Here is a 26,914-nt window from a genome sequence, read left to right on the forward strand (position 1 = left end):
CACCAATCTGGTGGCCTGGGAGTACAGCTCCATAATAGAGCGGCTTGCCCCGCGTGTGTAAAGCCCCAGGTTCAGTCCCCAGTGCTGCCAAAAGCAGGCAACCACAGCAACAACAAAACCATTTGTAAAAATGCTGGGTGTGGTGGCACACACCTATAATCCCAGCACTCGGGAGGCAGAGGCAGGTGGGTTGCTGTGAGTTCGAGGCCAGCCTAGTGTACACAGCGAGTCCAGGATAGCCAAGGCTACACTGAGAAACTAAAATAAAAAATTTAATAATAATAATAATGATGATGATGATGATGATGATAATGATAATAATAATGATAATAATAATAAAATTTTAAAAACCATTTGTAAAAATGATCAAAGCATGATGTCCCGTCTTACTATACAAAAACAAGGAAGAAGAGAGCCAGGGCCAAATATCCAAAGGCACCGAAACAAATACAAGTAGGACTGGGTCTGTCTTTACTCTGCAGCACATGCGTGCGCGCGCTCACGCGCGCGCACACACACACACACACACACACACACACACACACACCAAACCACACCACACACCACCCTCACCCAAAGTAAAAGGCAAGGCAAACTCTTAAGAAAAAGCTGCCCTTTAGCCAGCATGGCTTATTGTCTTAGGGAAGGGCCCCTTTTGCCATTGATCTCTACCTTTGCCATGAGTCAGAGCAGTCCCCCTCCGCGCGTGTCCTGTAAGAACACCTGCACCCTCTATGCAGCATACGTTAATAGGCTTGGTAGGATACGACACATCATACCTTGCTGGTGGCTTCAAAGGACACATTAGGGTTGGATGACACGTGGCCTGCTGTTAATGTGACTGTCTCCTCAGACAGGTCTGAAAACATCCTTGATTTCTCAAACCTAGGAGATGGCAGCAGAGTCTGTTTAATGCCATCTGGGAGGGAAAATGACTTCTGTGTTTGAAATTAGGGGACAAACAAAAACAGCTTTCTCTTTCCTGCAAGGGTTAATGATCTAGTCAGCTACAGATCGGTTCTCTTGAATTTTAAAATTACTTTTCTGGTCACGCGCTCAGAAGGTCTAGGCGTTTGTGAATCCCCCCCCCAACCCACCCCCAATGCTATTCTCTTTGGCTGTCTTAATTACACAGTGGTTGGGAAACCAAATTAAAACTAGGCGTGGCTGGGTAAACAGCGATCACATTGCAAGCTTTTAGCCTTGCTGTTGGAGTTGTTTCTCCTCCCTCCGTAGATTTCCTTTTCACTTCTTATTTTTCTAAAGGAAATAGCATAAGGTCTTTTGGAAATACTCACAGGAAGTGGGTCTCTCTGTAGGCTGGTTACTCACCAGACACGGAGCCCTGACAGGTGGCAAATGGTGCTGCCTCCCTCCTGATTTAATGTGAAAATAGCCCCCAGAGGGGTGGACATGAGCCTGGGTGCACAGCCCAAAGGGCTTTTTGTCCACCAAGTGGCTTTCACGAGGAGACTGGTCACGGTGTGTCATCTGGAAGGAGGGTGACTCAGGGAACTGAGCTGGGGTCCATGTACACACGTGGTAGCCACTCCGGGGTTTGTGCTCAGTTCTCAAGAGTGCAGGCTGTCTCTTAAAGCTGATGGCTCCCACCCCCAGCAGCCGTTCTTCCTCAGTGAGTCACTTCCAGAAACGAATAGCCACAGATTTTGGAATGAGCATTGTGAAATCCCTCGTTTATAATGGCAGGTTTTCAGTTGGTGGCTCGATCGGACAGTTTCTCAAGATGAAAATGAGACCTTGTCTTTAAAAAGAAAAAAAGAAAGTAAGCCCTGTGGATTCAGAGAGCAAAAGTCTCCTACCGAAGAACTGTCACAGCCGATCTAGCCACCTCTGTGTCAAGCTGTGTGTCCTTAGATTTGCCTGCATGGATGAGTTCTTGGAATTACCGACCTCTCACTAGCAGTGGCTGGTGGTTTCCGACGCAGAAGGTTACTGGCTGCATGAAGTAGCTCTCCTCGGGGTGAGTAGGTGGTAGTTTCCAAAGGTGTTCAGCTTGAGTCATGGCTTTAAAAGGCTGCTAGCGGCGTTAACACATTTCTGCTTTCTGACGCACAGTGGATGGGCCTGCCGGACAGCAGGAGGACCCTGAGGTATGTTCTAGCAGTGTGGGCAGTTGAATAACCATTGGAGCTCTTTTGAAGAGGAGAAAGTATTTTTGCAGAAGGATGTGGTTTTTTTTTTTCGGGGAGCTTTGAGAGTTGTAATTATTGGGTGTCTGTGTTTATCTTTGGGGTGAAGGAGACGAGTGAGGTACATGGTCTCAACAGAGAAGGTGAGCTAACTCTAAGGAACGTTCACCAGGCAGCACTACTAACAGTACTCTCTGGCAAAGGCGAGTGCTCCCCAGGGGAGCCTGGCCATCTGGCTGGATCCAGACAGGGTCTGCCAGGCCCCATGGGCCCCTGAGGTAGCCGGAGCACTTTGATCCAGGACAGAGAGAAGGGAGCCCAGTTACTGGAAACAGGGAGTGTAGCTGTAGGGATTGTGGACCAGTTGCTTGACCTACTGACTCATTTCATAGGAATTAGGAAAACAACCTAGTGTGGTTTTATTGTTAATGCTCAAGGAGTGCAGAGTCCCTGGGCCTGCGAGTACGGTGGGCTGGAGGGAGGCAGTGCTGGCCCACTCCGCCATCCTAACAGAATCCAACCCTCTGCTTCCAGGACAAGTCCAGCCTGCACCTGGGGACCCGTGGGTGTCCGGCTAACGGTGAGTACATAGGACAGGAGTTCTCGATGCTCACTGGTTCTTGATTAGAAACTTCTAAATGGCATTCAAAGAACTGTCTCTGCTGGTGTGTATGTAATGTATCTTACCTTGGAAAGAACTGCAGGTGTGATCATAACCACAGAAACAGACATGACCTGTGCACAGTTAAGAATTAAGATCTGTTTTTCATTTTTACAGCATATAGATAAAAATGAAGGTGTAGGTTTAGTATTGTAAATGTTTCCTTACTACTTAAAATGTAGGGTGAGATAGACCAGTATATCATAGAAAAAACCCCGAAAGATATACATTTGAAGCAAGTAACATGTTTATGTGCAGAGAGACTTGTGTGATTCCCGATGCTTCACTTTCCCTCCAGTGCCAGCGGGTAAGCCTCAGAGGAAAACAGAGACAGTACACTGAACCTGTTGTGAGAGCAGAGACTGAGCACATAGCCATGACGTCACAGATGTCACATACACATTACTCTGTGTGTTACCTAGCTGTCTGCCTCCTCCTCCTCACGTTCTCAGATTCCACCTCTAACTGGTGTAAGAGATGGGTGGGTGCTGTGTTCTTACTCTCCTTCCAGGATGCTGCGTTGAGGGTACTGTCTGTTTATTGAGTTATGCCCTGATGCCTTAGAGTTAGAGTTGCCAGTCTGTTCTAGATGCTGGACTCCCTAGAGATTCTGGCAGAAGCCATGAATCCTTGTAACCACATGGATACATGACAGTTGCTTCCACTTGGAGAGACATCCATAGAAACAGAAGCCCCTCCAGATGCCCCAAGTATAGGAGGCTGAGCTGGCCTCTGGGGCCTTACCCTGGCTGGGGCTGTTAGGCTTCCCAAAGAATTGCTGTGAAAAACTGGAAATACCCAGGCCAGAGAAGTCCTTTTGTGTGGCTGCTGGGTGGAGATACAGAGCCAGAGAGAAGGATGCAGAGGGTGGAGACCACATGACTAACAGTAAATGGTAGAGAGGCTGATATCATCTGGAGTCCAGAATCCCTCTCCGTCGAGCCAGGCACTTCCGTAAAGTAGTATGACTTTAGGTAGAGAGCTAAACTACTTTGGCTAGCTTTCTCAAACCAATCTTGGCCATCTTTTTTTAATTCATAAAATTGGAAGTGTGTTTCTCTCTCTCTCTCTCTCTCTCTCTCTCTCTCTCTCTCTCTCTCTCTCTCTCTCCAGTTTGCTTGCTTTTCCATTGTGTATGCCGCCAAATCAGGCAGGATCACAGTCATCTGAACTTGAAGTAATTCATAACAAATTGGAGAGATGTGGTGGGCATAACCATATGAGGGGGTTGTTGAATACAAAAGGAAGAGCATTTGAGGGAAAAAAAATACAGACCTTATTGCTCATGAGCCACGTTGAAAGCAGCACCATGGGGCCGTGGTGGGGAAGGAGGATGTTAGTCTGGAATGTGCTAGAAGGAGTGAGACACAAAGGTTAAGAGCGATGGGGCCTGAGTCAGACTCGGTGTACTCAGTTTGAGTCACGCTCAAAGAAAATGGCCAACGACGGTGAGGTGCTGATGCACGATCAGCAGAAATCACACGCTCTTCTAGTAAAAGATACAGGAGCTGAGGGTTTTAGTCTGCAAGGGGGGGGGTAGGATTTGTTGCTGATAGACTTGTGCAGTAATGGCTAGATTTCTCTTGTCTCCCTGAGCCTCCAAGCTGCCAGCCTTGCCTTGCTTGCAGCACAGTGCATAGCTGCCAGCTTAGGAGTACTTGTGACACTTTGGTGATAGTCTTGCTGCAAGTAAATACATCCACACATCCCAAAGAGCTGTTGTCATGACACAGGAATAACCGTAGTAATACATTCCTGACTGTGATGAATAGATAAGAAAGATTAAGCTTAGGGATGTCATGAAATCTTTGGGGATAGCCTTCTAAAGATGAGAGTAGGTAACTATTTTGAGTGGTGCAGTATTTATTTCTTGAAGAAACACTGTGGTAGGCAGGTACAAAAGGAACGCCACAGTGCTTGGTGACACTACTGTGGCAACATAAAGCACCAAGTAGTGGGGCTTGCGGCATTCAACCACCACCCCATGTGGCTTCCTGATGTGCCTCCTAAAGGACGTCCAGCCATGGGGGTTAGCAAGACTCGGGGGTTAGCGGTGAGCCAGCCCCATGGGGGCCAAGTGCTCAGGGGCATGGACCTAGTAGGTGTGGCCAAAGGCATAGGTCCAGAAAGCAATGGCTTCAAATCTGATACACAGACAGTTCACTGAGCATGTGGTCCTGACTGGTGTGAAGACTCATTTCCAAAGCAGTGGTCACGTCTTGTTGTTTTAGTACTTTTCATTGGTTCGTGACAAGACCTACCTTTTTTTGGTGGCCTTCACTGGCCTTGAACTTACAGGAAGTCCAGCCTGGCATGGAACTCATAATCCTCTTGCCTCGTCGTCCTGAATACTGGGCGTATAGGCATACACCATACCTGGGCTTTTTGTTTTAATCTGATTCAAAGTTATTGGTAGTAAAATTTTCCATTGTATAGCTTACAGTAAACAATATGACATTTTGATAGAAATGATAATTGCTTATAGTCAAACCAATTCATATATGTATCTCACACGGTTACGCTTATGCCTGTAAAAGCCCCTAAGTTCCCCTGTACTACAGCGTTGTCTGTTACTGGGCAGCACTTCCCATTGGTTCATCCTGAGTGACAGAAACCACTGACCCTTGAACTTGTAGGTTCCCAATCCCCCTTGCCACCGTGCTATTCTTTTTACATATGCTTGACATTTTTATATTACACATATAAAAAAGAAGTGAAGTGATCTCTAATTCCCAAGGATCTGTTGGTGTTAATTAATGTCGTATACTTGTGTATGTCTCTCATGTGTGTCTCCTCCCACAGCTCCCTCCTCACACGATTTGCAGGCACTTTATCAACCCTTGGGATAGCCCACTTTTTAAATGAACGTTTTCTCTGTATGCTTAAAGCGTGCCTTTAAAGCATTTTAGTGGTATGTTGTGATCTCCTTTGGAGATTCTTGGAGAAACTTGGAGATTCAGGTTTCGGGTTTTGTTTTGTTTTTTCACATTTAAGGGTTTATTCTTTAAAACACATGAGTACCAGAAACTTGTTTCCTGTGGGGTCTAGGTGATGCGTGCCCTTAACACAGGAGGAAGGGTGACAGGGCAGGCCTACAGCAGCGTCCAGGCCAGGCAGGGCTGCGTGGCCAGCTGGCCATGGCTCGTTTCTTGAAGGAGCTGGACTTGAAGGTCTTGACACACTTGCTACCTTGGTCTCTGAAGCGCTGTGCCACAGGAGACACGTTTTTAGCAAACTCTGGAAATGTCTCGCCATCCCTTTATCAGAGCTGTTACCTTCTTCTTTAGCCGTCCCCTGACGGAAATGTTGCGTTCGCTGTGGGTTCATTTATTAAGCAGGTATGTACCGCGCGCCCACCCTGCGCTGGCTTTTCTTAGTAATCTGAGCTTGGCTTATGTGTTCATGCCTCTGTTTTTCTTTGTAAAGTCTCTCAACATCTATTACCAGTACTTCTATTGAAATACAGTTTTTGAATTCTTTGTCTATGGGAGGGACTTAAGATACATAGCTTCTTTTCCTTGTGCAAATAATTAGCATCTGCTTTATTTTCTCCTTGTCCAGTGCTTACTGCTTTGTACTGAGAACTTTCCTCTTACTCAGAAAGTGACAAGACTCATTTTATTTTTTAATGGGTAATTTTATTTTATTTTTTACTTTGACAAATTAAAAGGAAGGTATATGTTGAGATGGGTTTTTTTCAGAGTAGATCCCCCAGCATGGCGCACTGAGTCATCAGTCTTTCCCCATGCAGTCTGCGGTGGTGTCCGCTGGGTTTTGTTCCATCCTGCGTCCTGCAGCAGGGTGCCATGGAGTGCTTGGATATTAGCACTTGAGTGGAGGGCGTGGTCATAGTTCCTACAGACGTTTTATTATAAAAAGTCTCAAGCATATAACACAGTTGAAAGAGTTTTAGAGTAAACCCATTCTGTTCACCAGCTGGCTTCCACGATTAATATTTTACCACTCTTATTAAAACTACACATGACCGGGCACAGTGGTGCACACCTATAATACCAGCACTCAGGAAGGCAGAGGCAGGCAGATCTCTGCGAATTTGAGGGCAGCCTGGTCTACAGAGCCAATTACAGGACAGCCAAGATGACACAGAAAAACCCTGACCCATAATTTGAACTCCTAAGAAGAGTCTTGAAGTTTTCTCTCAGCCGGGCGTGGTGGCACACGCCTTTAATCCCAGCACTCGGGAGGCAGAGGCAGGCGGATCGCTGTGAGTTCAAGGCCAGCCTGGTCTACAAAGTGAGTCCAGGACAGTCAAGGCTTCACAGAGAAACCCTGTCTCAAAAAACCAAAAAAAAATTTTTTTTTTCTCTCATCCAAATCTTGTTTTGTTTTAATTTGCAGACTTGTTTTGAGGGCTCTTGGGATTTTATATTAGTACTGTAGGCAGTAAACAGCACAATTCGTATCAAGGAAAACCAGTTTCCAGCGTATTTTTGTGGTCTGACTTGGTAGCTTGACTTGCAAAGGTTATGAGGTGGTAAATTTGTTTCTCAGGCACAGTTCCCTGTCAGGCGTGCCCTCCCCAACAGCATCTGTCTTCTGCCTTCATGGCAGGACCGAACAGAAGCCTTGAGGACCGGCCACAGGCAGCCACAGGAGGTAAGAGCCACTGCAGCAGCTGGACGGAAGGTTAGGCCTGAGTCACAGTGCTGGCCTCAATGCCCACAACTCTCCCAGGCTACTTTCCTTAGTGGCTGAGTGTTGCTGTGCCCTTGACTGCCCAGGAGCGCCTAGTGCTTGAGAGCAGGCCTCCCAGAGGCATGGCCCTGGTTCCCAGGGAGCAGCAGGACCTCAAAAGACCTGAGGCCAAGGAGCCTCAGCCCTTCTGTCAGGCAGCGAGCCACCCTGCAGGCTCCCCGGGGACTGTGGGCCTGTGGGACCCCAGCCTGAAGGTAGCCCTACTTCTTCCTTAGTGCAGAGTGCAGCCAAATGAAGAACTCCCAGCCTGCCCTGGAAGCACACGCCTGTAATCCTAGCAGTCGGGGAGGCAGAGGCAGAAGCATCTCTGTGAGTTCAAGGCCAGCCTGGTCTACAAAGTAAGCCCCTGTCTCGGAAAACTTAAAACAGACTTGCCTGTGCTCACAAAAGCAGTGTATTTTCCTCAGACTAGCTCTGGAGTTAGGATTTCAAAGCTGTTAGTTACAGCTGCATTCATGCAAGGGGGAGGGGTGTGAAATCCAATAGGTGGGATAGCCTTCCTGCAGTCCTGCCTGGGAGGGAGGTGCCCTTCCTGGCAGGAATTCTGGTGACTCTCTCCCTCCTAACTGCCATCCTTCCTTGATCTCCTTGAGACACACACTGTAATCCAGTGTCTCCTCGGTTCTGAATCCCCTGCTTCCCAGCCCAGCCAACAAGCTCGCAGATCCAAGGATACCTGGAAAGGTTCTGTCACCTCAGCTAAGGCTCTAGCAAGTCCAGCCTTCAGGTGGGGCCTTCTGCTGGGGCAGCTGGCGTTTCAGGGGGAGTGATCGTGTTTCCTGCTAATGTCCACCCAGTGCCACTTTAATGTTCCAAGAAGAGCCGGCCTCCCAACCCCACCACGTTGCTGTCTGCCTCTCCTCCACCTCATCCCATTAGCCACCTCTGCATCAGCACGCTGGCTCAGGGCAGCCATATTCGGGTTTTATGAAGTCAGCTGGGAGCAAGGACGGGAGGTCCACAACTTGCCTCTCACATATTACTTTCCTTAGTGTTAAGATACACGGGCGGATGCAAGCATTCTGCAGCATCGTCTCTCATCACCATGGTATGTACAGAGTGTATGACTCACCTTCTAAATCCACAGCTAGGGTTGTGTTAGCTTCAAGGTTAGATTCCCCAGGAAGTAAGACTGATGAGGTCATAAGCCCTATGGAGGGGACACAAAGCCACTCACCACAGGGAATCCTGAGGAGGGTGTCATAGGAATGCTGGGTGTTAGGCTGCATCATGTGGATGAGACTTCTGCCTCCCAAGTGTTGTCTTGCCGAAATATTAAAACCTGCCACCAGTTTAGTTGAAACAAAGTCTGGATGTATTCATAGACCCTGAGGCTATACGGCAGGTTAATGGAGCATAAGACTCTTGTTTGCAGCTAAGTGTGGTCAGCACACACAGGTAATTCCAGCACGTTGGTAGTAGAGGCAGGAGCATGGAAAAGTTCAAGGCCACCCTGGACTACATGGTGAATTGGAGGTCAGCTGGACTACACAGCTAGACCCTGTCTCAAGATGAAACAAAACACTCCGCAGAGACAATGTGCATCATCTGTGGATACTTTGACTGTGGAAGCTTGGTCCTGAGGTGGAAGCTGTAATGGGGTATTTTGTGCTACTGCCTCTGGGAATGTGACTACCATTTGCCAAATTGTCAACTCACCCACAGTCTACCACGTGCTAAACCCTGGCTATCCTAGAACCCCAGCTCCCTGCAGCTACATTTCCTGTCCCCTCGACGTTCTGGACTTTAGAGTCGGGGGAAACTCATTTTTCTGTTCTGTTCCTCATTCCTGTAAATTGCCCTCGACACAGAACCTGACTGAACACAGAAGAGGCCAGTGACAGCGACACATACCGGAGGCATGCACCATGAGCTAGAGACCTCTGTGCCAGGCTCCTTTGTGGCAGGAGACCATGGCAACACCCGCCACACACAGAAATCTTAAGGGTTGGAGAGGAAGGCTTCGGTCATTTTCTCTGGGATCACACAGCCAACAAATGTAGGAACCAGGATTGAAAAATCACACTAGCTGCCCAGCTACGCCCAAGCTTTGAATTTTGCTCTATTTAGTTTCCTGACTCACAGATTAGATTTTATCTATGGGGAGGGGACCATTATTCAGTTTGAGGTAGTCACTTATCTTCAGTATATTACAGGAGAATGCTCTCGTCCAGTTGGATGCTTCCGTGGCATTCCTTGTTCTAAGTCCTCCTGTGACGGCTTATTAATGGTGAATACTCTAAGTCCGTCTGCATCTACAGAATGCCCCGTGACCACAAGAGATGCTTTTCAACAAATGCACTTCACGGAGCAACTGCCTCAGCCACCAAGGACAAGGAAAGTAGTGTGGGTCATGAGCGACCGCCTCCCTGTTCTTGGTCAAAAACCAGTGATAGCTCATTTCTTTTGTGCCGTCAGAAAGTTGAGGTTTGTCTTTGCTGATGTAACTGGAAGTTGGATAGTATTCACTCTTGGGTAAGTACATGGTCTTTGAATGAGAGACAGAAATGGCATAATTGTGTGTGACATGTCCACACACATTATTTATGTTTCACTGCAACTTAGATAGCGTTCTCTGTCCACATCTCACTGATGGGGAGATGTCGGCTTGCCTGACATGGCTAGCGAGTGGCAGAGCCAGCATCTCACCTCAGCTAGTTAGGACCTTTAGTCCTTGGGTCTTCTTCTTTGCTTCCCTGTGTGGCTCCCCCTTAGCAAATGTGGAAAGCAGTTTTCACAGCCTTTTATGAGAGCCATGTGTTGTTCTTGTCCTGGTCAGCTGGACTCAGAGAATTGGTTGATTTAGTTTTAATTTTCTTTTTCTTTCTGCTCTCTCCTCATTAACAGCTTCTTGTCCCCCCCCCACATGTACACACTTTGAGTTAAAGTTTTACACCTACAGGTGACAGAATCTCCCCGAGTCAGAAAGGGTTGACATTGACTCTTGTGCGTTTTAGACCATTCTGGCTGCCTCCTTTCATTGTAGAGATTTGGGAAAGTACAAAGTCACAGGGTTTGGGTAAAATGTGTGAGCAAATTGAGCGTGAAAATCATGGTTGTGTTGGTGAGAACTGAACAAGGCAGGAAGTGTGTGTACCTGGGCAATGAGGAAGTGAGTGAGAGAGAGTGCGTGGGCGGCCGGTGTGCTTGGCACAAAAGAGGCCTTAGAGAGGTTGCTGGCTGGGACAGGCTGTGTAATTAAACAGTCGAACAGATCTTATTAACAGCAGGGTGGTGTTCTCCACAGGCCCGCAGGTGAGCAGGGAGACGGAGCATGAGAGCTGGAAATGTCTTTGGACACGTGGAGCTAGACATGGGTTTTTCACAAGCAGGTGGGCTGAAGACTAGAGAGTCCAGGTGGCAGTTCAAACGTTAAAAAGAAAAAAAGTCAACCCGGTATACAACTTAGGTTTCTTTTAAGTAATATTGGTCAAAGGAGGGATTTTTAATTTCACAGAGAAATTAATATTGTCACCACAATAGGATACAATACCAAAGTTGTTTTTTCAGTGATTGAGACACTGGCCCGAAATTGGCCTTTTATATTTGGGTCTGTAGCTAGACCCTCCCTACATTTATTACTGTTGTGTTGTGGAGGACAAAGTAAGGGAGAAGATGCCGCTGCCATCAGAGCCCCCTCCTCAGGGGTGGTTGGAGGTTGGAGGCCTTCAGCTGTGGATGGCCAAGGCAGCTGATGTGTTTGTCCAGCACTCACTAACCCTGTACTTCATGCGCGTCCCTGGTCAGCACTGAACTCAGACTGGTCCATGACGGCACAGGTGAGCAGGCGTGGCCCCCGCTGCTGTGGAACCTCGGTGAGGCAGGGGAGCTCTAGCAGGTGATTTCAGCACACACAGGTGGGGGTGAAGAGAAAGGCAGGATCATGGGAGAGTCAAGGATGAGGACTCCAGGCCCTAGAAGGGAAGGCCCTAGAGCAGGGGCTCCCAACCTTCCAATGCTGCACCCCTTAATGTACAGTTCTAAACATTGTGGTGCCCCCTCAACCTTAAAATTACATTTGTTGTTACTTCATAACTGTAGTTCAGCTGTTACGAATCACAGTGTAAGTATCTGATATGGTCATAGGATGGCCTCTGTCAGACCCCATCCCCCAAAAAACGGAGTGGCGGCCTGCAGGTTGAGAACCACTGTCCTAGAGTCAGGGGTGAGTGCAACAAGATAGGATCAAAATGAAGGCAGTACAAAGGGCGCCTCCATTTCAGAAGCCTCATGGAATCTCTGGATACGCCCCTGGGAAGTTTCCAGGCTCTTAGGAGTGCCCCACCCTAAGCCACTGCCTGCCACTTCCTGTTCCTATGACTGTCCCTTGTTGAGGGGAATAAACAAAGACGGTGAAAGCACATGACAGGGAACCCGAAACCAGCCCCATTTCAGGTGGCCCTGAGTGTGTGTGACAGTGACTGCAGGGCTATGGGGGTGGGGGCGGTCAGGGGACCCAGCTCCTTCTACTGCCGTTCACACGGTTGCGGTAGTTAATTCTGGAGACGCCTACAGAACCGGACCCAGCCTTCCAGGGAGTCGTGTGTGCAGAGTGAGATGGACTTTGGGCCCCCATCCTTTGCGTGTCCGCTTCAGCAATTCTCAAAGGCGACACTCAGGCCTGTGCTTCCCTGCGGACCCCACGGGCGGCATCCATTGGCTCTTCTGCCTCCAGTTCCCACTCCTCGTTCTGCTTATTTGAAGTGTACTGTCTCCACCTGGGAAGAAGTGAACTTTGACCTTGGAGGCTGGTTGGGGTGGGAGCTAAAAGGAAGCACTGTGGAGCCCAAAAGTGTTGTGTCAACACTGTGGTTCTGAGCGTCTAATCTTTTACTACCTGTAGGGACAGGTGGATGCGGACTCGCTGCTGGCAGGGAAGGCCAAATTCTTTCAAGGTTACGATTGTGCAATAGGGAGTATCTATTGAAGCTGCAGGGGGAGGTCAGTGCCGCGTGTTCACAAAGCTCGTTTTCCTGAACTCTCTCTTCACAGGAATGCGTTTACTTGACTATCTGAAGTGATTTCTAAGCCAGCATACAGCATATAGCTGGGTCTCCAGAGAGTGGCCGTTACCAATCCGTAGTTAAAGTAAGCATATTTGGGGGTGAGGTGGGGCAAGGACCCTCCTTTTAGAGTTTTCCTAGGGTGCTGGTCTAAAGCACTTACATTAACAGCTCTTTTTAAATAATGTCTTTGTTTTAATGTCCAAGGGGGAAAGATGAGGGTAGTTTTTCCTTATCCAACAAGAAGTGGCAGTGAGCAGCCATTCAGCAGGCTGTAATGGTGAGGCTGTGCTGAGCTTGCGTCTGGCACTACAACCAGACAAGGGGAAGTTTGAGAAACTGGGGGGTATTTTTAGCTGGCCAGGGCTGCTGTGAAACAGATTGCTCCCCGTCCTGTAGTCCCAGTGGGAGGATCCGGCAGTGAGCGCCTTCACTCCAAATGTGCTGGTACAGTTTCAGACATGCACAGAAACAGTGTGCACTGTTACAGTGACAGCGCAGCAGCTTTCAGACCCATGTGTGTGGGCATAGTTTCCCACATCCTTCTGCAGCCTGCATCCCTCCCTTCGGCCAAGTAAGTGTGCGGTGTGACCAGGAGCCCTTTCGCAGAGCTGTGATTGGATTGCCCAAAAACCCCTCTGGGCTGGCAGACTTCTGTTTCCGTTGCTCCCTCTCTGGTCCTCTGTCTGCTTTGACCTGGCAATGGAGTGGCTTCTCGGTGCGTTTGGGTGCCCTGGCAAGCACCAAGGAGTGTCAGTTAAATCCTTCTGTGAGTACAGGTAACACCCATGGGTGACTGACGCAGGGACCCTCCCCAGCACCTGTGGGCAGTCTCTGCAGTCACTTGTGACAGTTGTCAGGGTTCTCCCTCGAACGTAACCAGAAAAGCACGAATCCCCACCACAGAGTCTTATCACCCCTTTTTTATTTGCGAGGTGGTTGGCTCCACCGGTCACCCCAGCCTGTGGTGCCAGGAAAGAGCATCCAGCAAGCCAGGCCCCACCTCTTCTTCCCCCGACACCTCTCCCCACATGTGGAATTCCGAGCAGGTTACCGCTTACGGCACTGTAACACATATGCCTAGAGGATCCAAATCATAGCTCTGCTGCTTCTGGCTGATCTGAGCACAGAGGCAGTGCGGATATTATCTTTTCAGTCATTCCACACTCTGAGGTGCTAGAATCCTCCTCCACGGCTGTTGTACAGATAAATCTAGTTGTGTGTGAGAGGCCTACATGGTGGTTCGCTCTTTTTAGAAGGCCTAAGTCACAGGTGCCCCCTTCGTAAGCGTGGGGTTTGCTTACTGTCCTCTTCCCTCTCCAGACTGTCACTGAGCGGCAGATACCAAATAACCAGAATGTTCTTTTAAAGATCGAGAGAGGACACGCTGGGAAGTCTGGAAGGCTGGCCCCGGGGAGCCCAGTTAGGTTATCCACTTCTTTTCCTCCTCCTCCTCCTCCACGTGAAGAAGGCAGCCTTTGTGACAGCAGGAAAGGGAGCCCCCCCTGGGTCCAGCTAGTGTAGGAATAGAGCCCCCCTGGGATGACGCTATTGAGGAATAGAGGAGGGGGGCGCTTGTAAAGTCGACCTAACTCACCTGTATGTTGTGCCCCAAGCCAGAAGGGGTGAGGTCAGACCCAGACTCTTAACCCACCTGCCTTTTCTGATGGAAACCTCTCCCTCAGCCTGTACTAGTTCCTACTTTGAGGTGTTTCCTACAGGCCCTGCCTGCCCTCTGTTCTGTGCTCAGCCAGCAAGTCAGGAGCTCTGCTGCTGCTGCTGCTGCTGCTGCTGCTGCTGCTGCTGCTGCTGCTGCTCCTCCGCCACTCCTTGCCCCAGATCCACTGACATTCCCAGTGCTCCTGCACGGTTCTCAGTGGGAAAGAAGTGTTGGTGGAGTGAGCGTCCTTAAGAGCTTATACCCTCTCTGGCATTCCTGTGGGATTGACGTGGTGCTGCCCTGTTGTGGGTGGGAGCCCCATTCTTTCTAGTTTAGATAGCTGTTTCCACTGCATTGGCTGTCCGAGGCTGCCACCTGGTGGCCAGCACGAGGCAGTGTGTAACTTGCCTGGTGCTGTGACCTCTGACACACACTGACCCCCACCGCTCCAGCTTAAGGATTTAGCATTTCTGCTTTGGCATCCATATGATCTGAATTTTGGTTTCTTTGACGACAGAGTCACTTTCCATATGCCCTTCTAAGTCAGCTCCAGGCCAGTCGTCCTGAAAGGCAAATGTGGCTCCCTGAGTCCAGGCTCTGGCCCAGCTCTCAGGAGGTCTGCCAAGCCCTTCTGCACCGCAGCGCCTTCCTTCCAACTTACCTAGATGATGCTCACCTCTCTTACTGTCATCTCAGGTGCCACCTCCCCCCGTACCTCCCCCTTACCATGTCTGGCTCGCTTCCCTCAGCATGCCTCAGCTCCTTTTTTGGAAGAAAAACAAAGAACCAGAAAGCCAAGTGCCTGGAAGGAGGAGGGAGGGGGAATCTGAGAGGATTTAACAACTGTATTATGATCGGATGTTTTTCTTCTTCCACGAGCTATTTGAAAGTAGAGACTGTCTTTTGTCCCTGGGTCCCTATGTAATAGGATCGTGCCTGGCACCTGACCATTGCTCACTGGCTATGAGGAGCAGTAAAGGGAAGAGAGTCAAAGCAGGCAAAGGGCTTCTTTGAAGCAATGGAGCTTAGAAAAAAACTTAGGGTGTGCTCATGGGGCGGAGAGACTACCTGAAGCTAACTGATGAGCCGACCCCCAGACCTCACCGCAGCACCTCACAGAAGGTGTCTGCAGCGCCCGGTGCTAGGGCTCGTCTGTTTAAAACTCCTCTCTGTTCATGCAGTTTTCTTCCCAAGCATCTTCAGTGACTTCTCAGTCTTGGGCCCCCAACAAATGCCCCAAACCTACCTGTGGCCTGTCCCCGCCTGGAGGACTTAGTAACCATTGGATGATAGCCTGCTCGTTGACTGCAGAGGCTCTTCCTGGGCTTTCCAGAAGTTTTCGGTTGAATTTCCCCGAGGATAATAAAGCCTTGGGGCAGGTCGCCTTGGAAACCATCAGAAGAGGTTGGGGGACACAGTACAGGAGCATGACCAGACAGCTTGTGATTGGTGGCCAGGCTGGGGAATATGGTGGCAGCTAAACAAGACACCTATAGAAGATGCTTTTCTCCTAAGAAATGCCTCATTCCAGATCCATCCTGTAGCCTCTTCCCCTCACACACGTCACACTTCAGGCCTCAGAAGTGCTCAGCTTTCATGAAAAGATCTTGAACCCAGGCCCCACTCCAAGCTGCAGAGGACTGCAGCAAACGCCATGTGTAGCCTCCCACGGTGGGTGCCTATCCCTCTCCCTCCCTCCCTTGTCAGACCTGTTCTTTAAATGTAAACAGCCCCGAGGTCACAGTACAGCATCTGGTGCTCCAGGCAGGACCAGCTCCCTCCTCTGAGAGTTTCACTGTCCTTGCTAAGCATGCCACCCTTCTGTGGCCACCCCCTCTAGCTGCAACCACCTCGCTTTCTCTACGGCCTAAGCATTTGATGCAAGGTCTGGCACACACTGTGTGGACTTGGAAATGTTACTCTTTTAAAGTACTTAACACACACAAAGCCAGAGGGCATCAGTCGAGCTGTGAATCCAGAGGAGGCGCAGGTCGGAATGACTCCGGGACAAGTACAAATTGTTAGAACTGAGCAGCAAAAGTTCTTTCTATTTAAAAGATGAGACAGTTTCAAGGAGAAGAACTCAATGTCTGAGGTTCTGCCAACTTGGCTGGCCTAGCAAGGGAGAAGCACACGTTGTGGGCAGCAGGTTACCCTCCCAGCAGAGGTTCATCTAAAGGCAGGAGAACGCCCTGGGGTGGCAGCTAGTGTGTGCCAGTTACCTCTTTTAAAACTTCCAGAGCCTTCAAAGTTGGCGAAAATAATCCAGGGTCATTTTTTCCCCTACTTTTAGAGACAGGAAATCAGGGTAGGCCAGGCTGGCCTTGAACTTACTATGTTGTGGCTGAGTCTCACCTTGAACTCTTTAAGCCTCCTCCCCCCACTTCCCAAAGTACTAGAGTTTTTGGGTGTGCTGCATCCGAGTCCTCTTTTTTAAAGCACTAGCGGCCTGCCCTGCGGCCCTGCCTCCATTTCCTGCAGTGTCGTTCACCTTGGTGTCCTCCTTGTGACCTCCTGGCTTTGACCTTATGACCCGTGTTGCTTAGCCTGAAGGTATGAAACCCCCTCAGGCATTTGCTCCTTTCCTCCCTTAACAGACTTTCTTCCAGGCCACCTCTGGCTTGCCCTGGCGACTGTAATGACCTGGAAAGCAGCAGCACGCAGGCAGCAGGTGGTCCTCTGGAGCTGAGTCACCGCCCTGGGAACAGTGCCCTGGTGAGGCCGTCCCAGGCTAACTGGGTCCTCTCCATCTGGCCTGCGAGCCTGTGAGGGCTCTTTGAGTGTGACAGAGATGGCAGAGGAAATGGGGATTTTCTGGCAGAGCTCGCAGAAGCTTTTCCCACAGTTACAGTCATCTTATTTCGGCACACCAAAATTACCCACTTAGAGATGCCCTTTAGAAATAGAAGTGAAGGAATTTTAAAACGATGTTTTGCTTGAACTTGTGGTTTAAGAGAACTGAACACTAGTGTGACATGGGCAGAGATACAAGCCATTGATGTTCTAGAAACAATGTAAAAATGAGCTTCAAGGTATTTGGGGGCAGGGGTGTCAAGTAGGCAAGCATGCGTGGGGTGGCCGCTCTGTTGCTCTCCGACCTTACAGCTTTCAGACAGGCTCTGCAGTAGACTGGAGGCTCATCTTCTGCTAGGCTAGCTGGCCTAGTACCTAGGCTCTTAAGATCCACCTGTCCCCATGGGGTTAAGGAATGCACAGCCACACCCAGCTTTTTATGTGGCTGCTGGAGGTTTGAACTCTGATCTTAATAAGGGCTCTTACCACTGAGCCATCTCCCCAGCCCTGTGCTGTTTTTTGTTGTCGTTGTTTCCAAGTTAGTTATTTGTAGGCACTGTGATGGTTGCTTTAAAAAGCTCAGGTGCTTATGTATTCCCAAAGAAAAAGAGGGGGTGGGAAAGGACTCCTTTCTAAAGTTCCTTTTTACAAAGGTGTAGCTGCTTCTCCACACCAGTTAGATCTGGCCTCGGGCTGTACCAGATCCTCAGCCACAAAGTAACTTCTCTCTTCACCTGAGAAAGGACAGGATCATCGAAAGGACACATGCTGGTCTGACGGACCATGCAGTCATGCCAGCCAATCAGAGCCTTCCAAACACAACACGGGACACTCTCGGGACTTAATACCGACTGTTAGGAAATACTTATCAATAAACCATTTTTAAAAACTGTACCTGGTGTAAACGGTGCTCCTGATGGACTGTGGTGTACTCCTGGGAGCTTCTGGAAGAGGAGGAGAAGCGGCAGAGGCTCTTGATGTCAAGTAGTGAGGTCCCTTTAACTGCTGAGAGTCAAGTTCTTTTTCAAGTTTTGGCCACATACACCATGTGACCAGTTAATTCTGCTGTGCCAGAGTGTCCTAAAAAGAAAAGCCCACCACTCTCTTCACCAACCGTTCTTCGGGTCTTGGGGTTTGTGCTTACTAGGGACCAGCCTGGGCCCCGCTAAACTCAGATGTCTGGGTGCAAACTGCAGTGACTCCTCCCTTCTCCTTGCAATACTGAAAACCAGCCCTTCTCAGTTTACTAAAGTAGAGAAATTGGGGCCAAATTCTAGAATCCAGAACCAGCCCCAATTCCTCAACCTTTAATGTCCGGTCAGCAGGGTTAGCCACAGTTGGTGAAGTTTGCAGGCAGTTAGTTAGTCCTGTAGACTTCATTCTCCAAACGCCTTAGCCCACGAGAGAGCTGGCCTGTTTCTGCGTAGAGGTTACAGAAAAATCAGTCTTGCTGACCACATGCCATCACTGAGCATTGGGCACCAAGATGCCCGAGTGACATGTGATAGCACGGTACAGAAAAGACTTCCTGGAGGTCTCAGGACTTAGGCACCGGTGAGTTAAAAGGCAAAGGCTCCGGCAGGCATGAGTTTGCTTGTCTTGCCTTCCTGAAGTTGAAGCCAACATTCTTACTGGCTTTGAATAATTCCATAGGCTCCATTTTGGACAGAACAGCTTTTCGGGCATGAGCTAAAATCTCTTCAGGTGAGGAGCAAAGCAGAAACCAGCCTCACACTTAATGTCATTTTGTAGGATCGTCTCATGTTGGAGAGGGAGGTAACTGAAAAAACAGCTCGCTTACTTCAGACGAGGCTCAGCACCGGAGACTTAGGCCTGACACGGTCATGGATTTGGGAGGGGAGCCATTCCCAGTCAGGCCTCTGAATCTGCAGCCTAGGACACCCAGTCCAAACCACAGAAGAGGTCCCTGCCTATCCTTGGCTTTTGCTGGAAGAGACAGCTCACCCTTTGAGGAGCATTCTGGGTGGACAAGGAAAGCTTCGTTCACTACAAAGTGCAACAGACCCATGTGTGCTGTAAGTAGCCCTTTCAGAAACCCACGAAGGGATTGCCCATGTGTTTCACATTTATTAGCTCTTGGAGAGAGTGGCAGAGTGAGAATGTTTCTGGCTGTCTGCTAGAATCGGACTCCTCATGGCTTTGTGGGGCTTTCCCTTTAGATGAGAACGTGTGCCACAGTGGTTCTTAATAAAACAACCTTCCACAGGAGACAGAGCAGAGCACTGTTCTAAGAACATGCTGTCCTCTAGGGCTTGAACAAATGTCAGATTTAGTTGGTCTGGGTACTTGGAAGTGCCCGCTGCGGGGGACACAGGGGTCAGGGCAGCCTATGGAGAACAGTGAACTCACCCCTCACTGTTCAGCCGAGGCTTGGGGGAGGGTAGCCTCCAGGAAGAAGGATGCATGCAATGCATTGCCTTTCCTCATAAACCTAGGAGAGACCAGCCACCCCTGCCGCGTCAGGGAACATGCCGGACAAGCCTAATGGACTAGTCCCAAGAGGCGCCACACCATAGGAAGAGCCGCATCAACCAGAGAAAAAGCACATCAGCTGATGCTCAGCATCCACCGCGCACTGGCACTCAGCCACCAACATTTCCTTCTTGATCAGGTAAGACAGCATAGTGCTCCCGTTTCGTGTAAGAACAGTCACCTGAGCCAAGAGATTAAAACTTGGTCTAAAGAGAGAGTCAAGTCAAAGGCATAGGATTTGTATCCAGGTCTCTGCCATGGAGCCCTCCAGTGAGTAAATCCTAGGCATGTCCTTCTAGGTAGAACTTAAGACTGCTGTTCATTCATGCCCCAGCTCTCATAATGGCCTCATTATTGCAACCCTTGCTTTCCCTGGAACATGTAAGCCCAGCTTGTCAGCCTGAAGTGGAGGCCCTCCCACCCAGCTAGCCTTGGCTCTACCGACACTCAGTTTGAGCTTTTCAGAGCCCATGGAAGCCATGTGGAGGGTGGCCATCCTGTTTGGCTCCTGGCATGATTCTGGAAAAGAGTAACAATGCCCCTGCCCCCAGCACCTGCCTAAATGTCGAAAATAGGCAATTCATTTTATGATAATTTTGTTTTTAAAGACCTGCTAAAGAAAAGAGCTTGGCGGGGTCCCGCTCAAACTAAGGCACCAGCCAAGGACAATACAGGCCGTAAAACTTTAAACCCCTACCCAGATCTAGCCAATGGTCAGAACATTCTCCACAGTAGAGTGGAGAGTGGGATATGACTTTCTCACATACTCTGGTGCCTCACCTTTGACCATGTCCCCTGGAGGGGGAGACCTGGTGGCACTCAGAGGAAGGACAGCAGGTTACCAAGAAGAGACTTGATACCCTATGAGCATATACAGGAGGAGGTAATCCCCCTCAGGAACAGTCATAGGGGAGGGGAATAAGGGGAAAATGGGAGGGAGGGAAGAATGAGAGGATACAAGGGATGGGATAACCATTGAGATGTAACAAGAATAAATTAATAAAAAAAGGGGGAAAAAAAGAAAAGAGCTTGGCAAGTGAGCCACCAGTGTGTCTATGGTGGTCTTTCCTGGAAGCCCCTGTGCACACACGTGTACCTCTAGGCCAGAGGAGGCCATTGGGTCCCTTGAAGCTGGCGCTCTAGACAGCTGTGAGCTACCTGCCTTGGGTGCTGGGAACCAACCTACAGGCCTCTGAGAAAGTAGCCAGTGCTCCTAACTGCAGTGCCCCGTCTCCAGCCTCTACCTTGGGTTTTCATTTCTTCTTTTCCAACAGCAGGGCCTTAACATGACCGTGTCTGCGGCATGCACAGTCTTGGGCCGAAGGCTCTGCCTGCTCCAGGGTCCTGGCATTCTTTGTGAGGCCAAGGGGCCCTCACTTCAGTTACAGGAACATCTTCTGTCTAGTTGTGCTTTAAAAGCTGCTCCAGTGTGAGTGTGATTTGGGGACTGGTGACATGTTAACTAACTTTGCTTTTCTAGAAGAAGTCAGGAAACAAGACAAAGCCCTGTGTTGGCCTGAAGGGCCTTTACAGGCTGTCCTACGATCTTTTCTCCATCTCTAGCCACATCAAATAACAGATAATGGCACCCTGCTCCCAAGGCTCCCAGGGCAAAGGCTGCCCCAGCCATCCTGGAACACTGAAGGGGCTGGTCCTTACCCCTTTACTCTTACCCTTACCTCTGTATGGGTCAAGGAACAGTACGCCACAGGAAAGTTTATCCAGGCCCTGAAGTCTGGTCCTGTCCTGTGCCCCCCGTCAGTGTCTTCTGATCACTATCCTGTCGTCAGCAGAGCTTGCACAGGCTAGACCCTAATAAGCATTTACTGCTTTTAACCATTCCCCCCCCCCCTAAAATTCATGGTTCTTCTTATCTCCTGCCTTTCCTCTTCCTAGCTAACCTTTTGGGGTAGGACGGGTACCATGTTACCTCAGGACCTTGCAGTCTGACTTCCTGAAGGCAGTGGTGTCCATCTGTCAGCTGTGACAACTCTCCTGTCCTGTCCCTGCACTTCCTTCCTCCACCTGTCCAGGCTGCCCTGTGGGGGTCCAGCAGAGAGCCTTGTCTGCTCAGGAGCGCCTCCCTCCCAGTCCATCCCATTCAGAGTGAGTGCTGTGCTCTGACAGCGTGGCACTAGCTCCAGCAAGATTCTTGCTCTGTGCAATAGAGATCATCCTGCAGCTGGGTTAAGGTCAGGGTCAGACGTCGTACATTCTCTGCCTCGGTATTTCTCTAGCATTGCCTGTGAACACTTTGTGGTTGGTTATAGGAGTAGGGGAGGTCTGCTCGTCGAAGACTATGTGACCATGTTGCATTGCTGTTGGCTAATCTATTTACAAACGAGGTAACATGTCCCTCCCGCGTGCATGGCATGTGGGAGCTGGCACCACTTGTGTTTGTCCATGTTACATCTTGCCTTTCTGTCTAGCACCTGTTCCTTTGCCGCCATTTCCGCCGTTTATAATTTGCTTACGTTGGACTCATCCCTCCAGACTCTGGAGTACCATGAACGCAGTGAAGCTGTGGGCCTGAGCGGGTAGGCCACAGTGACCAGAACACCTCAGTCTGTTTCAGATCTTAATCTCTCTTACCCAATTCTTGATCCCTTGTTTTGACATCTCTTGGCCTGGCCTTGACCTCCACGGAAACCTCCAAAGCCACCCACAGTCTTTGGTTACTAATGCCCAGTCCTGTTTTCGTATTCATTAATATCCTGATTGTGGAGACAGTAAAGATAATCATCATCTGAAGAAATAGATGTGCCGTCCACTCAAGTCAGGAAAGGGGACATGATTGGAAGCTTCCCGGGAGGGAGGGGGAGGTGTGTGCTAGAGAGAGGAGAGGAGAGAACTTGTTTTGAGACAGTAATACTACGTAGTCCAGGTGATCCTCCTGCCTCGGCTCCCTAAGCACTGGCATTGCAGGTGTGTATGCCTTGCACAGTTTCCCTCTCCCCTCCCTCCATCCCTCACCCCCCCCCGTTAGTTTTCACAGTCTCAGAGTTAACCCTAAAGAAAGGGTTAAGGAGCTTGCCAGAGGCAGCAGAGGAGAGACTGACGTCTAGATCATCTTCCTAATCCAGGGCTTACACTGTTTGTCCTTCTCATTCCAGGCTAACGGCGCCACAGGCGAGAGATTCCTTTATAACATGTGACAAAGGGCAGCACATGTGTCCTGGCGCTCAGCAGGCTGACGCCCAGTGAGGAGCAGGAGTGAGAGGAAAAGTACTTGTTGGTAGGTCTGGTTCTGAGGTAAGCCCCTCCGTCTGTTGAGTCCAGACTTTGACTTACTGCTGTCACCTTGCCAGAAGCAGTGAGTGTGCTCCCTCACCGAGCTAGGTGCTCTGCTCTCCCTGGTGGCACATACAGTGTGAGCCTCGCCTCAGTTCTGTCCTGACAGTGAACTGGCATGAGCTGCCTTGACAGCGCAGTTCTCATGTGGGGAGGCAGAACAGAAGAGAGACTGACTGCACGTGATCTGTCAAGTCAGACCCTTTGGTGTGAGGAAACTCGCAGGCTCCTGTGGTTTTCTTACTTACCAGCAGAGACTGTGCGTATAGCCCACAGCCCACGAAGCAGCAGGGTGCCGGCCATTGGGCCCGGGTCCCCTGAGGAGAAGGTGAGTGGCAGACACTCTGTAATCAGGTTTGCTCAGGCACTGGCCTAGGAGGCTCTTCACCAGCTTACGTGTAGTAGTAAACCACTTTCTAAACCCTGAGTGCTCCTAGAGCAGCTGCAGCAGGTGTGTCCTGTGACACTGCTGTAAAGCACAGGATGCCCTCTGGGACACTGGTCCCTCTCCTTGTATCTGTGACCAGACAGTTGGGAAGCTGCTACTGGACTGTGGTCGCATTTGATGTACTAGCTGCACTTTGGCCTCCCCTTTGTGTTGGTCTTGATGAGTCTTCCTCTCTACCTTAGTTCTTAACCTGCCCCTACATCTCTCTCTCTCTCTCTCTCTCTCTCTCTCTCTCTCTCTCTCTCTCTCTCTCTCTCTCACACACACACACACACACACACACACACACACACACACACTGTTCTACGGTTAACACCATGTTGAACGTTATCATGGCTGCTTCTTACTTTTCTTTCACCAGCCAACATCTTCAGACTTTATTCCCAGTGCTTAAGAATCTTCCCAGCAGACACTCCATTCTCGTTTGGAAATTATTTTGAAGTGTATAAGCTACAAGAAGGAACTTTGGGCATTTTCAGGGTAATGGGTGGAATTGAAGATCATTGTGTTAAGTGAAATAAGCCAAACTCAGAAAGACAAATGGTACTGCATGTTTCCTCTCTTACATGGAATCTAAATTTCAAAAACAGCAAGGTGTGGTAGTACACACCTTTAAACCCAGCACTGGGGAGGCTGAGGCCCGGATCGTGTACAGAGCTAGGCTCTAGGACAGCCAAGAGTTCAAAGGGAAGTCTGGAAAAACCAAACCAAACCACCACCAACAAAAATTACATTCTTATCCATAAAGAGAAAGGGGAGTGTTTGGGAAGAGGCTAGGGACCGGTGGAAGGAGAAAAAGGCTGCATAATGAGGGCGAGCACTGGCCAGAGACTTGCTGTGTGTGTCTGGAGATGGCATAAAGAAACCCACCAATTTGGACAATAAGATACGCTAATAATAAAAAGAAAACAGTGCTTGGCTTGGCACGTGGTCTGTCCCAGTCTGACCGGCTCACAGAGCTGCCCCACGCCGTCCTAGCTTGATGATACGCCTTGAGGCCTCTGCTGTTCCGGGTTCTGCCAGGGGCACTGCAGTCACTAACTTAGACGTTGCCACTGTTAGGCTCTCGGCTGCTGAGTCACTCGTCCTCTTTTTGTCGGTATGTTAAGTTCCTTGTAAAGCGTCCTGCGTGGGCCTGCTAGGGCAGCATTCCCAGATTATTAACTTGAGCGATCGATATTTTGGAAATGGCAGCGTCTACGCCCTTGGCTGCTTTTCTAGTGAAAGGCACCTTCAGCTTTAAAGTTAGACCGCACAGGAAAGCGTAACGTAGTTTGGGTTCCGTAACTGCCCTCTGCCTGCTGTAGGGTGAGCGGAGAAGAGTGTGTGAGACGCTGCCCTGCCGTCTGCAGCCTGCGTCGCTAGAGCTTTGGAGTTACAGATCAGCCTGGAAAATAAAAACCTCCTGCCCTGTGCAAGATGCTTTCATGCGTTCCTGCTCTAATCGACTCTACAGGTTAATAGCATGCAGCAGCTCCTAAGTCCTCGTGCACAGCACACCTTGCTGGTCTGCACATTGGAAGGCCAAGGGGCAAGTTTCTTAGTCATAGCCACCAAATACAGACATCCCCAGTGCGGAGCGATGCCTGCATGAGGAGGTAAATGCCACTCAGTAGGCAGCACCTTTCCCAACTTACCTGTCTTAAGCATCAAGGAGATGGGACCTTTTGAAGGTGTGTGAGCAAAGGGCCCAGAGTGATATAAGCTGCGAAGGGGAACCCGCTTACTTCCTGGGATACATCCTGAGGTTCATATGTCACTGAACTATCACTTAACTGCTCCTTTAACGAAGGGCCTCTCCAGCATGTCTATGCCTGGAAAAAAATCCACATAGCACGATTTTGTGCCACTATGGAAATATAAACACGTGCTTGCAAATCACCCTTAAAGAGGTTTGCAGTATTCTGTTCATAGTGAATGCCTGGTGAATTTTTCTAAGTGACCATTGGCGTCCACTCTTACCTTGCACACCCAGCTGCCAGTTCACAATCAGGAAAGATGTACATAAACTCCTGCTCATTAGCGACAGCAGCAGTCCCACATGTAGGCCCTTGAATGGAAAAATGAATCTGAATACATCGCGGGAGCTCACTCCAGTACACTGAGATGCATCCATGGATGCCTTCCACTTTGCAAGCCGGGCAGGCCTCCTAGCCCCGCACCCTACTCTTGCCAAAGAAAATGCCACATATTGCTTGTACAGTCATCTCGCTCATACACTGTCTGAATGAACCCTCACATTGACTCTGGTGTGGTGGGTTAGGAAACTGCCATTGTACAAAGAGGAAACTGAGGCACAAGGGGCTAACTCACCCCCTCTGGGAGCAAGTGGGAGAGCTGTGCATCATAATGGCATCACCCTTGTCACCACCTGACCACACCTCCTAGAAGTGAGAGGCTCTGGAGAGAGTCGGTGTGTTAGCAGCAGCATGCTCACGTGGAAGACATGAGCTGGGAACCGGACATGACACGCCCTTCACTTAAGGACAAGGTTGCAGAGAAGATGGGGGTGTCCTCCAGGTCACACTGGAGTTTAGGGAGTCTCTGGCCGTTCGGTGTGACCAAATCTTACTGGTTTCCAAGCCTTCCTTCCCACTGGTGGCCGATGTGGTACTGTTCAGTGGATTAGGGCCAGGGCTGGTTTTACTGGTTTGTTCTACTGCTCACTGGCAAAGTGAGGGATTTGCAGGCAGTGGTGCCCCCGTGTTAGGGGAAGATGGGGCATTATGGTAACTATAAGGTCTCTGGTAGCAAAGAACTAACGCCTCAGCATCAGGCTGGTCAGATAGAGCCCCAAGGTTGCCACTTACAAGCTCCGGGACAGAAGTAAGTCCTGTATCTACACCCGACCCCCCATCTTTATGTTCACATGTCTTCCTGTGGCCAGGATAAGCGTTCCAAAGTAAGTTATTGACGCCAGCTGGCTACAGAGGGAGAGCCTATTCCAAAAGATGATAATTTCAAAGACTAAGTTAAAAAATTCTTTCACTAGTGTAAGAAAAACTATGTTCTCCAAAAGAGCACCAAACTAGCTGGGTGGCGGCGGTGGCGCACACCTTTAATCCCGGACTCAGAAGGCAGAGGCAGGTGGATCTCTGTGAGTTTGAGGCCAGCCTGGTCTATAGAGTGAGTCCAGGACAGCCAGGGCTACACAGAGGAATTCTGCCTCATAAAGTCAAAACCAAACCTAAAAACCAGACAACAAACAAACCAAACTGGAAGACGGTCTTCATTCAGACGCACCTGGAAGGCCCCTACACCGAGAATAGAGAAAACTTCCAGGGCTGGAGAGTGAGCTCCATGTATTTGGGAAAGAATGCATGTGTAACACCAATTAAACGGAGGCCGTGAATTGGAGAATGCACAGGAAAGGGATTAAGGGAAGGGAGAAAATGATGTTAATTGTATTTTAATTTCCATATATTTTAGAAATTACTTTTAAAAAAGAAAGTTAACTTAAAACATTTTATTAAGAGTTATTTTTAAAAAAAGAATATTAACGTTTTAACATCTGAAATGTTCCTCAATAGTTTTTTTTAAGAGTATGGATGTAGTTAGCATGACCCCTGGCACACTAAAAAGAATGACAGCAAACTGCCTAGCAAGACTATGTCAAGAGTTAGTGGGAGGGAGACAGGAAATTAGCAAAAATAACCCAGTGTGGTGGCCACAGCTTTAATCCCAGCACTCAGGAAGCAG

The 26,914-nt window shown here is 49.4% G+C and overlaps 2 long non-coding RNA genes across 6 annotated transcripts in view; one reads left to right on the forward strand and one right to left on the reverse strand.

The window, feature by feature from the left end:
• LOC311600109 overlaps positions 1-18,737 on the reverse strand; it is a 31,330-nt gene extending 12,593 nt beyond the window's left edge. For 2 of the 3 annotated variants that reach the window (XR_014780148.1, XR_014780149.1), the window contains exon 1: positions 780-18,737. This is a non-coding gene — a long non-coding RNA (uncharacterized lncRNA). The remainder of the gene's footprint in view (positions 1-779) is intronic. The other variant, XR_014780147.1, reaches the window with a different exon arrangement.
• Positions 1-26,583, forward strand: part of LOC311600107 — a 172,954-nt gene extending 146,371 nt beyond the window's left edge. For 2 of the 3 annotated variants that reach the window (XR_014780143.1, XR_014780144.1), the window contains 2 exons: positions 18,736-19,019; positions 19,440-19,577. This is a non-coding gene — a long non-coding RNA (uncharacterized lncRNA). Of the gene's footprint in view, positions 1-18,735; positions 19,020-19,439; positions 19,616-22,589 lie in introns of those variants that run through there. The other variant, XR_014780145.1, reaches the window with a different exon arrangement.
• Positions 26,584-26,914: the final 331 nt, after the last annotated feature.

The sequence above is a fragment of the Acomys minous genome, assembly GCF_964271855.1.
Source record: "Acomys minous genome assembly, chromosome: 6".
NCBI classification, from domain to species: Eukaryota; Metazoa; Chordata; class Mammalia; order Rodentia; family Muridae; genus Acomys; species Acomys minous.